This window comes from Podarcis liolepis (assembly GCF_965112155.1).
Source record: "Podarcis liolepis genome assembly, chromosome: 8".
Classification (NCBI taxonomy): Eukaryota; Metazoa; Chordata; class Lepidosauria; order Squamata; family Lacertidae; genus Podarcis; species Podarcis liolepis.
In genome coordinates, this window is record NC_139560.1 from 40,241,600 (window position 1) to 40,256,108 (window position 14,509).

Consider the following 14,509-nt stretch of genomic DNA (forward strand, 5'->3'; position numbering starts at 1 on the left):
CTAAGTCACTCATTCTATTACCACAATAACTTTCCCTTGCACAATGGAACTTCCCCACTTTCCTCCCTCCACATGCCCCGTAAATCTATTTATGGAAGGGGAGCCTCTCAACCTTCTGGAGCAGATTTGAGAAAGTGACCTCTATTGCACATAATGCTTGTCAATCATATGCAATACATCTTTATCGTGGTTTATCATTGTGTGTGAGATTCTCATGCCCAATGTCAGTGGTAATCTTTTGTAATATAGCGCTCTGTGTGAGGCCAACATTTGGTGGCCCAAAATGGACTTTACGTCCCCTTAGCTTAGTCCCCTGTGCGAGGGAACCACCCACACCACCCTAAATCCAATGCTGCTTATATGCTTGCTCATACTTAGTGTGAGTTAGTTAAAAACGTTTCCAATCCCTTCCTCATAACTGGAACAGAGGAAGGAAGGTAGGTGCATAAGCCCAAGGCTTGCCTAAATGTCTTCTCATTAAAACAGAGGTCGGGAGCAGGCCTGACCTCTCTAGCTTGTTCCTGTGGCTCTCCCATCCATCACCCTGCTCTGCACTGCCTTTGGGTGCTATTACGTGGCTGGAACAGGCTCCTGAGCTATGAAAATGCCTCTTCTTTACCAGAATGAAGGGTGGAGAACCCTCTAATTAGTCTCTGGTTGGAATGTATCCAATATACAGAGGAAAGGGTCACCATCTGTTGCTCCACACACTTTGTCTCTGGACCCACCCACCACTGGCAGGCATACTCCATAAGGCTGTCCATGAGGGAATACAGCCCTCAGAGGGAAGAAGATTCTTACAAGGCCATCAAGTCCTAAGAGTGTTGGTTGCCTAGTAATACAGACAAATGTGGGAGCAATGTTATCACAACCATCCTGGAAGCCAGGATTTGGGAGTTGCAGTGGTGTCATTGGCTGGAACAATATTCTAACACACTACTTCAAGAAGTATTTCAATTAGTCTATCCCACCCCCAACCCCCTTCCACATCTCCCATTTTTGCATAGGGGGAAGAAATCCTTATGACAATTTGAAAATTTTCCAGTTGCTGATTCCCCTGCCCATACACACTCTAGATGTTCCTTGCAAGTCACCTTTCTGTACAAAATGTAGTAGGTACAGACATTCTAGCAAAATATAAGATTATAGAAGTGATCCAAAAAGCACTGGGGTCAATAAGGGATTCAGCTGATGAGAGGGAAGCTCATATCTTTCAGCATTTAATGCAAGCTCTGAGGGACATCAATATGAGGTACTTCTTCCATCTTGGTGGCCTCCAGAAAATTCAAATATAAAAATCATTTGAAGAATTAGGCTTACAGGTTTACTCATGCATCGAAAAGCATGAGAACTGCATCCATGTTAATTTTGACAGTGTCAGCAATAAACATTGCTGTATCTGAAGAAGTGTGCATGCACACGAAAGCTCATACCAAGAACTAACTTAGTTGGTCTTTAAGGTGCTACTGGAAGGAATTTTTTTATTTTAGCAATAAACATGTTCTCCCATCTCCCATATATGCAAGATTCACCTCCTCCATTCTCTTACTGACTTAAAGCAGGTCAGTGTAAAACCTGGTGGCGATTGCCCTCATTGTGGCCTCAGCTTCAGTGTTCTTCTATTTGCAGAGGATGAAGGTGAAAGACTGCAGGGAAGTGTGGGTGCAGAGGACTAAATTGTAAGCAAGCACAATATGCAGGACTGTAGAATAGGTTTACTGCCTACATTGTGAATGGACAGCTTAACTTGCAATTTCCATGCTTTGGAGTGCACCTAAGAAAGCCTTAGCTCTTCTCTTTTAAACAGCTTTTTAATATCCCTGGATATGTATTGAATATAGTTGTAGTCTTAAGAGTCAGAAATATGCTCTAATGGAAGTCAGCAGAATTTTTGGGACATCTACAGCAAAATCATCAATACAATGGCATTAATTCTAGCAAATTATACAAGCCAAATAAGACTGAGGATCCAATATGCATACTTACTTGGGAATCAGCCCCACTTAACTCAATGGGCCTTTACTTCTGAGTAGATATGCAGGGGAAAGAAAGGAGGGCTTTGAAAGGGCATACACCAATGCATATCCATCCCCTGGCTGATGTCAGAGCTATCCTATCTTCCAACTTTGTTTCTGTTATAAAACATAGCTGTTTTGAAATCTAGGGCTGATCCAAACATGCTTTCTTTATGATAAATTCAATAGGACTTACTACTGAATTTAACCAAGTAGACACGGTTAGGATTACAAGTTACCTCTTCACATTTTACAATAGTAAAATAGTAGCCAGAATTAAATAATTTGAATTAGTGCCTGCCTGCATATGAATAGCAGATATGAGAAGACACTAAGAGGCACATGTGAAAGGGGGTAATATGGTTCCTTCATCAATTTCTAAGTGACTACAACACAGTTCTGGTTGCTACTGGGATTTTTTTCCTGTTCACAAATTGGCCTTTACTTCTGCTTAGCACTTTAGTGGGACAAAATAACTTATTTAATAAAGTATGTGAAAAACTACTTTGACCCCAAAACCAGAATCACTCATCTAACTATTTAAGCTGAAAAAGTGAGAGAATAAACTTATTTCTCCAGATTGCTTTATCAGGCTAGCCACTAGATGTTACACAAAAAGGAGGAGGTTGTTCCTCCTCCTCCATCTCGCACCCTTGTTTAACATCCAGCCTGCTAAAGAGTTCTGGTGAACTCCCAAACTTGGTCACTATTCTGTGAAACTCTGAGTGGTCCTAACGAAAGTATTGCCAGAATGTGGTTTTTGAAGAGGGGGGGAAATATTATGTTCCAACATGCCTTTCTTGGCTTTTTTTTCATAGCTGAAGTAATTTAGTAAAACAGAGGATCCTCGGGGTTTCTTTCCAACTCTATGATTTTATGATTCTATTAACATCTCATTAGTTTGTCTAGCCAGAATCACTACACTGTGCTGATCAGTCACCAGATTGTAGGACCCCCTCCCATCCTCTACTTGAGCAAGGCACATATTAAGTCCATTAGTTCTCATGACAGTATTAGGCTAAACCGCAGAATTATATGAGGACAGGAAAGAAAACATGGCATTTGGTGTCTGGATTTGGTCGAGGACCCCTGGTTTCCCAAAAATCATCTGCTTATCTCATCAGCTACTGTTAAGTCATTTCTGCTTGTAAAAGGGGACCACTCTAATGCACTCTAAATAAATCCCAGCCTTCAGGCAAGGTTTAGCGTTCTGTACACAGTATTGTACAGGCAATTTAGTGAAAGACTGCCTCTCTGCCACTGCATGGGGAACTACTACAATAAGTCCACATGCATAGTTCAGAGGCAGACTGCATTGCCAATCAAGTCTTCCCCCTCTAATTAACATTAAGACCAGGCAGGCAGGTAGGGTGTGTAAATGCTATACCTTTGAAGCACATTTTTTTCTCAAACAATTCTGGGCTGCTGTTTGCTATGGTTTGCTGGGAATTGTAGCTCTCTAAACTACAGTGCCCAAAATTCTTTTTTCTTTTCTTTTTTTAGGAGGCAGTGCTAAAGGTACACAGGCATGCCTCTTATATATTGCGGGTTCTTTTCCAAACCACCACAATAAAGCAAGTTACACACAAAACATTTCTCAGTGTATATAAAAGTTATATTTACACTGTACTGAAGTCTATTAAGCCATGCTCCCCTGACAGCAGGGGGGAGAAGGGGGAACCCAGATCCAGCACTAGGCAACTCCACTCCCATCGCCAGAAAGGGGGGGGGGAGGCTTCCTTCCCATGGAAGCAGCCAGACTCCCTACAGCTGCACCCATATAGCCTCATAAGCAGCAGTATTTGTGAAGCACAGGAAAGTGAATCACAATAAAATGAGGTATGCCTGTAGTGTGTACGCAGTCATCATCACAGCAGGTAGAAATTATCATCCCAACAATCTAAAAACACTTCAGGTTCTTATGACTGAGAAATATTAACCTGGCTGATGCAGTTCTGGAAGTGCATTTAGACAGCTAACATACAGGACCTATTTCCTCACCTGGTGACAGCCAGGTACAATACCTTTTTGAAAATATCATGCTACAATATGCTGAAAATACATCTAATTGTATCTACTAATAATGGTTGTCACAAAATACCCAAAGTTGGAAGCACGGGCCAGAATAAAGTGCATCAAACAGGGGAAGCATTATGGTTGGTTGGTTGGGTTGTTTTGTGTGTTTTTTTTAATTAAACTACTGGGCAGCATCCCAGATACAAACCTGCCAATTTCATTTTAGTTTAGTTTTCCGCAACATACATCAAGATATCATTGCATGCAATCCCACTCCTTACCATAATATGTGGCAAAGTTCATTTATGCAAGTCAAACCTTCTCTGCCTCCACGCCTCCCCCCACATGCACCTTAGATAGATGCACATGCTGATCTTAATGTGCTCACTTGGAACAGATCAAGCTAGCAGACAAATGCCCACAATTGCCTATAAATCTGTTTAATGGCTCTTACTCTGCAAATCTTTGAGGGTAAAGCAGAATGCAAAAAGCAAGGGCAATGTGGAAAAGATTGCAGTTTGCAGTCTCAAGGAAGAGAGAATAGCCGGCTGGCTCCATTCGCTAATTGTGCTGAGAGGGAGAAGTGGAGATTTCAGTGTTTTCAATGTGACAGGCTTGCCACAACTGATGAGTTTCAAGATAATAATGATTACCGTTCCATAGGCCTTAGAATATGTTTCAAAAACACACACACAAAACTTAATATTAGACTCAGACACCTACTCTGTGCTATCAACACACTAAACTGAAATCATATAGGATTCAGCGACCGTTTTTGTGACAGATTTCCCTCTCCACAGTGACCCTCACAAGGGTAAGTAGCTCCAGAGGCAAGAAACAGACCACACACACACACAGAGAGAGAGAGAGAGAGAGAGCACATGGGCTGCATATAAAAAGATATTTGAGATGAGCACCACCAACAACAACACAATCTATGTATCCAAGACAAATCAACAGAGGCACAGCTGAAATGTAAGAACTGCTGGACGAATGTGCCTTTTGCTTTACAAAAGACTTGGCATTTACCTGGGGAACTAATGGCAAAACGGCAGGCAGGCATATTTGCACTGTTACCTCTGTTGTGCTCACAGACCCCGCACCGGGTCTCAAAGGTATGTCAGCACTGAAACAGAAGCATCTCCAGTGCTTTTCAGAGCTGGACAGATGGTGTACTGCAACAGAGCTTCTTGCAAATGAAAGCACACTCGGAACACCCATCCAAAATGTAGAACTGCATTTAGTACAGGGACCGTGCCCTCTTCCCCTTTCTAGGTCCCAAGAGAGAGTAACAGCGGCATTATCATTTTAATTTTTTTTTTTAATTTAAAAAATGCCACACCAGAGGCAACCTTTTCCTGGCGAGCATCACCCCCCCCCCAAAAAAAAAAAAACCACCACCACTTACTTGCTGACATGCTCGCTCTCACTGGAACGCCGGACTTTCAACTCCCCGAATCGCCTCTGGAAACTTGTTTCCCCAATATTCCCAATCCACGCAGTTAAGAGAAGCGCCGCCGTGGCAAGGCGCTAGCCCGCTGACTTCCGACCGCGGCGCCCATTGCTTAAGAGTCGCAACTTGCACTCCGGAGGTTTCCAAGCGCTGGGCTCTGTGGAAGTCTCTGTGGAGAGCTCCAGACTGGAGAGGGAAGGGAATCTGCGCTCCCTGCTTGCATCTGCGGGGGGAGAGAGCGGAGCACGGCAGAGCAGCTACTTCGCGGCGTCCATCCGAAAGGGAAGGGAGGCGGGGGCGAGCCAAGAGGTAGCAGCAGCCGCGATCGCCCTTTCAGCAGCAGCAGCAGCAGCAGCAGCGAGGCGAGAGCCGGTCTAGAGTCTCCAACAGCAGCAGCGGCGGCGCTTCCTGGCGCTGGGGGTGCAGGCTGGAGGCGCTGTCCATGCCTGCGGGTGCCGACCTGTAAGCCAAGCGCCGGGCAGCTCCGCCGATCTCCCTCCTGGCGCCCTTCCTGGCTCGTTCTCGGGAACGGGAACCTGGGCGCTCGCCAGCGTGTGGCTTAGAAGTGCCTCAGCCTCTGCAGGTGGAGCAGGCGCTCCGAAGGACGACCCGGGAAGCGCGGGCCCTTTCCCAACCGACCCCTACTGGGGAAAAGAGAGAGGAGGAAGAGGAGGAGGCGGCGGCGGCGGGACACCGGGAAGGAAGTTTTCAAGCGCGCGGCCGGTTAGCAAAGGGGGCGCCATCCATCGGAAGGCAGAGGCTTCCCTGAAGAGGAAATTAATTTGCGGGGGCAAATGAAGGTCCGCCGCCCTCTTCCTGCAGGAGATTTGCCATCATTCCAGAATCTCTTCGACGGCCATGGGTATCTCTCGCTGCTGCCCCAAATGTGGGGGCGTCGATCCTGCTCGATGGTACCCAGCTGTCCAGCGGGGAGGGAAGATGAGAATCGCTAAACTAGAAGAAGAGAAAGAAAAAGGATTAGTCGGGATCTGAACTACAAGGAAGAGACGGCTAGGCATTCCGCCCCAAGCAAGTCCAGGAGTTCCGCGCCACTGTTGCAACGAGCACGTGTTGCACAAAGTTACGATCCCTCCCCCCCCCCCATTCCTCGTCAGGGGGCGACCAGCTTTTGTTTTCTGCGGGGGCTGAAAGAGGAGGAAAAGAGGGGGGGTCACATGTCGTTGCTTCCACCGGGAGGGGGACGGGGAGGAGAGTCGGAATAGCCAACAGCTAGAAGCGTGAAGCTGAGTTTAATAGGTGTTTTACATGCATAAGGAACTGGGTCTCCGGGTGGCTGCTCATCCCCGCTTCTCAGGGCTAAACTGAATTAACGTGCAGCTTACTTGGAAGTCAGCTAGCCTAATTTATTTCATGGTGCTTGATCCCCAAATAAGTGTAAGCAAGGGAGGGAGAAGTGGGTCAAAGTCGGAGCACATATAGTACTAGAAATCACCGAAATAACAAGCCGCCCCCTTTCAGGCCGCGGAGTGCTTGAGCATGTGTTTGAGTGCCTTTTCCTTCACTAGTATCCCAACGGGCCAACCTTCTGAACATTTGGGGTGAGGACAAAGGCACCGGGTTAAGTGTCTCGACCTGCAGAAAGGTTTGAGAGACTCTCTAGCATAAATTCATTTCAGACGCCAAAAGGCGCCGACGAGCAAGCAGGTGCCTGGTGGGAGTTTTAAATCAGAGTGTTTCACAGTAGGCGACTTGTGATCAAAAACCATCACATAAAAAAGGGATCCTCAAGACGCCTTAAGATTTAAGCACTGCAATCACGATGGTGATTTTCTTTTTAAAGGGAAAAAAAAGCTTGCTGCTCAAAGCTGCGTTACTGGGTGGTGCTCGGCTCCATCCATCGCCCTATTAGAATGGGAAGGCGTTTTGTTTGTACATCTTTTTGCAGCAACCCACTCTCGACCCTTTAAATTTCCCTAAGCAGAGAAAGAAAACGGTGGCTCCTCTGACTCCGAAAAATACAGCCTTAGAGCGTCCCAAACGCGGAGACTCTCCCATCCCTCGCCCCCCCCCCCAACCCCGAATCCGATTCTGCTGCGTTTTACTTCTACTCCACGGCGAGAGCTAAGATCGCGACGCACCTGACAAGCCAAGCTGCTTAACAAGCCAACCCATCGTGGTGGGCGGGTGGGTTTGCTAGATCTGTTTTTGTTCTGGTTTCTGTATCACACTAAAAAAAGGAGAGAACAGAGAAACAGCCTGGATAATTCCTCAAGAACACCGCCACCATAACTCTGGCCATAAAAAAACGTTCTACAGTACTTGCGCCGAAGAAAAGGGAAAATATACAGTACCTACGCTAGCGGAGAGGCACATTCAGGCTCAGGGGCGGGCGGGGCAGGAAGACGAGCTCCTTTTCTCTGATTGGCTGTTGCTGTTCCGTGTCACGCGGCCGCCTGCTTCCCGAGTCTCCCCGCATCTCCGCCCTGGTCATTATAGGGAAGGAGGGCGAGGGACGGAGGTTCTCTCTCTCCCTGTTCCTCCTTCACCTGCGCGTTTTCCAATTAAAAGGCAGCTGGTTAGGAAAGAATCCACCTGCATAGATAAACTGCAGGATTGGAGCCAATAGCAGACGTTCCCTCGCGCCTCGTCTCTCAGGGTCTTTCCCGCCGTTGGCCTTTGCTAAGAAGCTGCTGCAGGAACACACAGACGTAGAAACAGGCACATGTGTACATAAAATGGAAGGGCTCCTTATTCCATGAGGTGCTAATAACACGCCCCTTTCAAGGGCTGTGAGGCGGGAAAGGAATTAAGGAGAGGGGATCGGCTTCCTTAAGCACCCACGGAAAAAGCTGGGCAGATGATGGGGGAGGCGACGAGCTCTTAATTCCCCCCGCGAGGAGAAGGATCGCGGCGGCGGCGGCTCGCTAAGTAGGTGAAGACAGAGGCAGCATCTTGAGGCGCCTCAGGCGTCCTTCTTGCAGCATGTTCTCTCTCCCTCCCAGTGCGAGGAGTTCTACCTTCAGACTGGTTGCCGTTCCTTAAAAAACAAAACAAAAGGAAGGTCGAGATGGCTCTTCCATCTCTCTTGTTTGGTTGGTTTTCTTTTTTAAGGCGTGGAGACAATGGAGTGAGGAATCCTCTTTGGTTTCTCTCTTGAAGAGCTTTCTCCTAAGTGAAGGGATGCTCAGAACCCTTTGGGCAGAAGAAGGAGCTAGTCTGGCTGGCCAGTGGATACTAAGCTGGCTGGCCATTTTGAAAGGGCTGATAAAGCACTGAACTATAAGAAACATACCGTATTTGTCCATGTATTTACTGGGAAACCGCAAGGTCCACCTTGTTCTACGTTTGCCAAAATACTGTGAGAAAGTCATGCACACACCATGACAAGGGAGACTTTGCAGTGTGGAGTGCTCCTGTTCACTGTCCCAGCTGTGCCCGTTTCCAGGATACTCCATGCTGTTTCCCTTCTTGTTTTCTTCTAACAGTCAGCATTATTTAGCCACTGAGCATGCTGAGCCTTCCTTAAACTGCATTCATGCGCCCCCCCAACAACATTTTTTTGTACTTCTGCAAAGTTTGGGGTTTCCCTGAGCCAACTTCGGAATTTCCTGAGGTGGCTTCCAATACAAGAACTACTAGGGAGGTGCAAATTCTCTCCCACAGTCCTCAGATGTTCTGAGTCCTGCTCACCTGCTGAACCCACAGCAGGTCTGAGAAGAAACAACTTCATGGAAAGAGGCCACCCCGGAAGGCAGCCTATGCTTGCAGAAAATCAGTCAAACCAATAGTAATGGCTGCCAGAGAGCAGCCAGATGTTAGTCCAGGTGCGGGGAACTTTTGGCCCTTCAGAAGTTGCTGAATTGCAACTCCCATCATCCCCGGCAACCATGGATGATAAGAGTTTTAGGTCAGCAACATTTGGAGGTCCAAAGGTTCTTCCTCACTGTGTTAGTCCCATGCAGACTTGGGCTTGTTAACTTGAAACTTGTGCTTTCTCTCACTACTTTTTTCTCAAGACACAAGAGACACTAAAGGGCGGGTGGGGGAAGTAAAGGTGAGCACAGGCCTTCTACCACCCAGTCATCAGATGAAATGCCTGATGACATTAGCATTTGTAAGTGCTCACATCACTTCACATACATTATTTCAGTAATCCGAGAGGCCAAAGATTGTCAGATTGCTTTTATGATTTCATTCAGGTTCATAGATGCTGAAAATCCCACAGCTCAACAAAGCATATTTTCTACCTCCATTTTCAGCTACCTAATCATCTGGTAAAATAATATACTGTCTGTTCCTTAGCATATTTGAGAACGCCGGGTGATCTTATGTATAAAATAGATAGCAGCACAGGGAACATTATAATGAATGTGACAAAGTCTGATGGCACTCACAAAGTACTCCTTTGCACTCTTATTTGGTATGTTTGGTATCTTATTTATTTTGCACAATTGTGCCATAAAAAATACAAAAATGTCTCTACCAGAAAGAAATCGATTTTCTACAAACTAATCATAGAGCCTACTAATATGAAGAATAAACATTTTACTGTATATCCCTGTGCTTCTTTTTCTCTTAAGTCCCACTGAATTCATTTAGGGTGACAGTCTTAAATGCTGAATCACTTCATTCAACGTCCCATGGGGCTCTCAGCAGCAGGGTGGAAGTCAGGGTTGAGCAGCACTCTTATGTACCTCAATCCTTTTCCAGGTTCCTTTGTTAGTTTGTTAACAATTTCCCTCTCATCAGTGTAGTGCTCTCTCTGGTTAGGTGTAGTTTGAGCTCCACGGCTTCTGTGTTTTCCCTCTAACTCGGGGCAGTGTTGGGGCTGGTGTACTTTTCTTCCTTGTGTCTGGGTATTGCATGCTTTGCATCTGTACCCTCAGCCTGCCTGCTGTATCCTCCCATTTTGCATCACTGATGTTAGAGCTCCAATGTCAGTAGGACAAAGGCTGCAGAGGTTTCTACAGTGGTGGGAAATGAGCAAGTCAGAGCTCTCTTTCCATCCTGTGAGAGAGTACCAGACCTTCCTATGGTCTCTGGAACCATAGGATTGCAGGGCCCATGTTTCAGATATAAATTTTATAGCTCTGCATTACTGAATAGCACAGAAAGGATTATTGTTATGAATTTAATATGTGCAATATTAATAATTAATACATAGCAAGCAACCCAAAGGAATCAATACTTAAATCCTATGCACAGTTACATGGGGGTAAATCCCACTGAAGTCATGGGATGTGACTTCTGATACATACACAGAATTAGGCTGTGCATCAAGCAACTTCATTCAAATTCAATAGGATGGATAATTATATCTAGAATTTTATGACAGTGTTAAGTGGATAAAGACACAAACACTTTGCAATGATAGGTTTTATGTCTGCTTGAAAGCATTTGTACTTTATTTCTTTAGATCTGAAAGTAGAGATTATTTCGTTTCCTCTCTTTCATGGATGTGATTGATGCTAACAGTGATATGTGTATGAAAGCCTCCAGATAAATCTCTCCTTCCAGTGCTCCCAACAAAAACATTTAATCATTTGAATTGTCAGGCCTGGTTGCTTTATATTTTGCTTGTACATGTGAAGGGACAATTATTTATCTGATACTGTTCAGATCCTAAAGTGTGGCTTTGGAAGCTGTATCAATTAATTTAATTCCACGGGACCAAAATATTGTAATTAAAGTTGTGCTTCTGGGCATCACTTTTTTGTGGACAAAGGTGACTTATCTTCTTCTTCTTCACCACCACCACCACCACCACCACCACCACCACCATCATCCCACCTTTCCCCGAGAACTGGAACTCAAGGCAGCTCAAACAAACATAGATAAAACATGGAAAGCTGAAAACACATCAAATATAATAGCTAAAAAGTAATTAAACTATAACAAAATTAAAACAATACAAAAAACAAATATGTAAGATCGAATAAACAAAATTAGTTAAAAATAGTAATGTATGTGTGGTGAGAACTTCATTCTCTCAAGGGCCACATTCCCTTGGGAGTAATCTGTTGAGGGCATGTGCCTCAGGTGGGGAAGCTTGAAGCCACTAGTGGGTAGGGCCACCCCCTTTTCTGCTGCCATCGCCTCTGCCCCACCCACCCAACAGGTTGTCAGAGGAGTAAAAGTTGAATTTGAATGCCATGAGAATTCTCTCTACCAATACACAGTGAGGTGGGTGCTGTTCCACCTTGTGATTTCTCTAGAGCTGCAATGAGCTGTATGAAGAAGTTGTCATTAATAACAAACTGGCCAAGACTGTTAATTTTGTAGCATTCAAAAGAGCAATTTTTCTTCAAAACAAAGTATACAAAAGAAACAATGAATATAACTCATGCAAACCCTGTATCCAGTTCCAATCCACACTTTCAAACAAACTGCAAACCATGTAAATGTTTTATAAGATGTGTAAACTTTTTATTAGTTTTGTATCTTCTTTTCCATCTGTATTTTGTTGGAAGCTGCCCAGTGTGGCTGGGGTAATCCTATTATTATTATTATTATTATTATTATTATTATTATTATTATTATTATTATATTAATTAACTAGAGCCTAAATTTCTAATTAATTAAATTACTTGTCAAATATAGAAGGAAATATTGCAATTGATTTCATCACCTGAGGGAAGCAACAGGAGAACTTCAGAGATCCACAGGGGCTATGAGGAATTTGATTTTATAAGTCTTGTTATCTCTCTTTCAGATTTCACCACACAGGTGCATATGGACCAGCTGATTTGCTCATATGCTGCTTTATGGAGCACTGAATTGCAATGTGTTAGGAACATTATGTGCCAAGCACTGAATAATCTAAAGAATATTGTTTAGAGTAGAGCATGTATTAACATACCTTCTACGTCCCGAGTGAGTGGACTTGGTCATTTTGCATAGCAACAACATTAGTATTTACCACTTTGCTTTAAATTGATCTAAATTACGTTTGTTAATGTGTCCAGGATTGTGTTGCCCAGAAATTACTTGGTTTCAGCGACTGTTTCTTTTTCTAACTACAGTCTCCGGAGACTGCTACTTAGAGGTTGATCAAACAAGCATCAGATGAAGTTGCTTCAGCTGTTCTTCAAAACTAAAGCTTTCTATTGCAGTCCATCCTTTTTATGGCATTTGTTATCACAATACACTATATACATAGTCCCCCTTTTCCAGGGTGCTGGTAGACTAACAGGACTGTAAACAACTGAGCATTTATATGTAGGTTCCAACTTAAACCTCTCAAGTAATTATAGGCATCTTGGAACACCCCACTCTGTGTTTTGCTTTATGTGGCCAATCCTACACTGAGATTTAGAGTTGTATTTGATTGTGTTTTCATTCCTTCTAACCCTACCATAGCAACATAGGCAAGAAACCAGCTGTCAATGGCCTATTAGAGCAAACATTAAGTGAAGTTTTGAATTTGGAATATAAAGAACTAAATTAAAGTGGGCATTAAAGAACTAGCTACATTAGGACAAAATAGCAAATTTAATTTTATTTTTCTCCCCTCTTCCATTATGAGATTTCCTGTTTCTTACTTGTGGCCATGTAAAGGTGGCAACATTTATACAGAACAAAGAAGTTATTCTGTCATAAACAACTGCATTAAGTAAGCTTAATTCAATCAAGCAAATAAAAAACTACATTGTTGTCTACACTCAGTTATATTAGCTTGTTCTGGTTAATTAGTTCTAACTGCAGGCAAAGTTACTGGTTGGCCATTGCTTCTAGAGAAATGCCACTGTGTTGAAGTGTTTTCTTCAGTTCTGAAAACAGTGCACAATTACATTTTATCACTTTTGTCCAGATGCCACACGCTTGGATGATATATATCTTGCTTGCAATCTAGCCCAAGGTTTGGAAGAGCAAGTTAATATAATATTGTTTTCTGTTAGTTTTCTTTTTTTTAGGAAAGATAAAATATAGGGATCCTTCTAATAGAGTGAATATTGAAAAAACCTTCAGAAGAATAATAATAATAATAATAATAATAATAATAATAATAATAATAATAATAATAAATTTTATTTATATCCCGCCCTCCCCAGCCAAAGCCGGGCTCAGGGCGGCTAACAACAATAAAACAGTACAACAGTACAACAACAAATACTTAAGATTCCATATTAATTGATAAAATGTAACATGAAATACATGTTAATTGCCCATCAGTTTTAGCATATGGAAAGAAGCAGATCACTACTAACTTGACTGAGATTACATCCATATATTATGAGTGGCACCAAAATGGGAAGAGTTTGCTGAATGGGTTCTTAGAAATATTGCTTCAGGATTCAGTGGTGTCCCCCATTTTCATTAGTATAAAAGATTACCATGCTTAGACCACTACTATTAAGACTGTATAAGATGATTATCATATGAACAGATTAAAAAAATGCTTGTGATATGCTAAAAAAAAATAGAATGTCAAGCATTTAACTGGGAAATTTTTTCCTGGTAACAAGCAATCAGCTGCAGAATATGTCTTTTATATCTATATTTCCTTATTGAGTTTCCTAATTGGATTGCATGTGATTAATGCAACTTTAATCCATGAAGATACTTTTTATAAAGATACAACTAAGGCAACTAACTAGTTTCAGAAAAAGAATTATCTGCTATATCTGTCCTTCTAAATTAAATGTATTCTTGTCATAAAGTAGCAAAAAAATAGAGAGGGAGAATATTCACACTCCAGAGATACTACTATAAAATAAAAACATTATCAGTAGTATTTTTCTTCAATTATTTTCAACATCAGTGATATCCCTAATTAATTTCATTATCAGCTTCTTTTCTCTCAATGAAAAGATAACCTTGTGGATCTTTTAAAAAGTTCAAAGATCTTTTATGAATTTGATAAGCACATAATATTTCTGTGACATCCCCTGGCCCCTTAGGTTTATGTGTAGTCTCCTAACTCTCAGAGATCATTTATTGCACTCTTTAAGAAAGGAGTGTAATTACTTCATCTTTACTTTGGGACTAAATCCCACCATAAACACACTATAAATTGTGAGCTCTGCGAATACATCCTATGGAAGTATTGGGTAACAGAGATTCT

General features: G+C 43.0%; 1 protein-coding gene across 5 annotated transcripts in view; it reads right to left on the reverse strand.

Annotated features, from left to right (window-relative positions):
• SNTG1 (syntrophin gamma 1) overlaps positions 1–8,292 on the reverse strand; it is a 219,570-nt gene extending 211,278 nt beyond the window's left edge. For 2 of the 5 annotated variants that reach the window (XM_083517931.1, XM_083517927.1), the window contains exon 1: positions 5,440–6,574. The gene's annotated coding sequence lies outside the window, so the exon portion shown is untranslated. The other 3 variants (XM_083517930.1, XM_083517928.1, XM_083517929.1) reach the window with 3 other exon arrangements.
• Between the last annotated feature and the right edge of the window lie 6,217 nt (positions 8,293–14,509).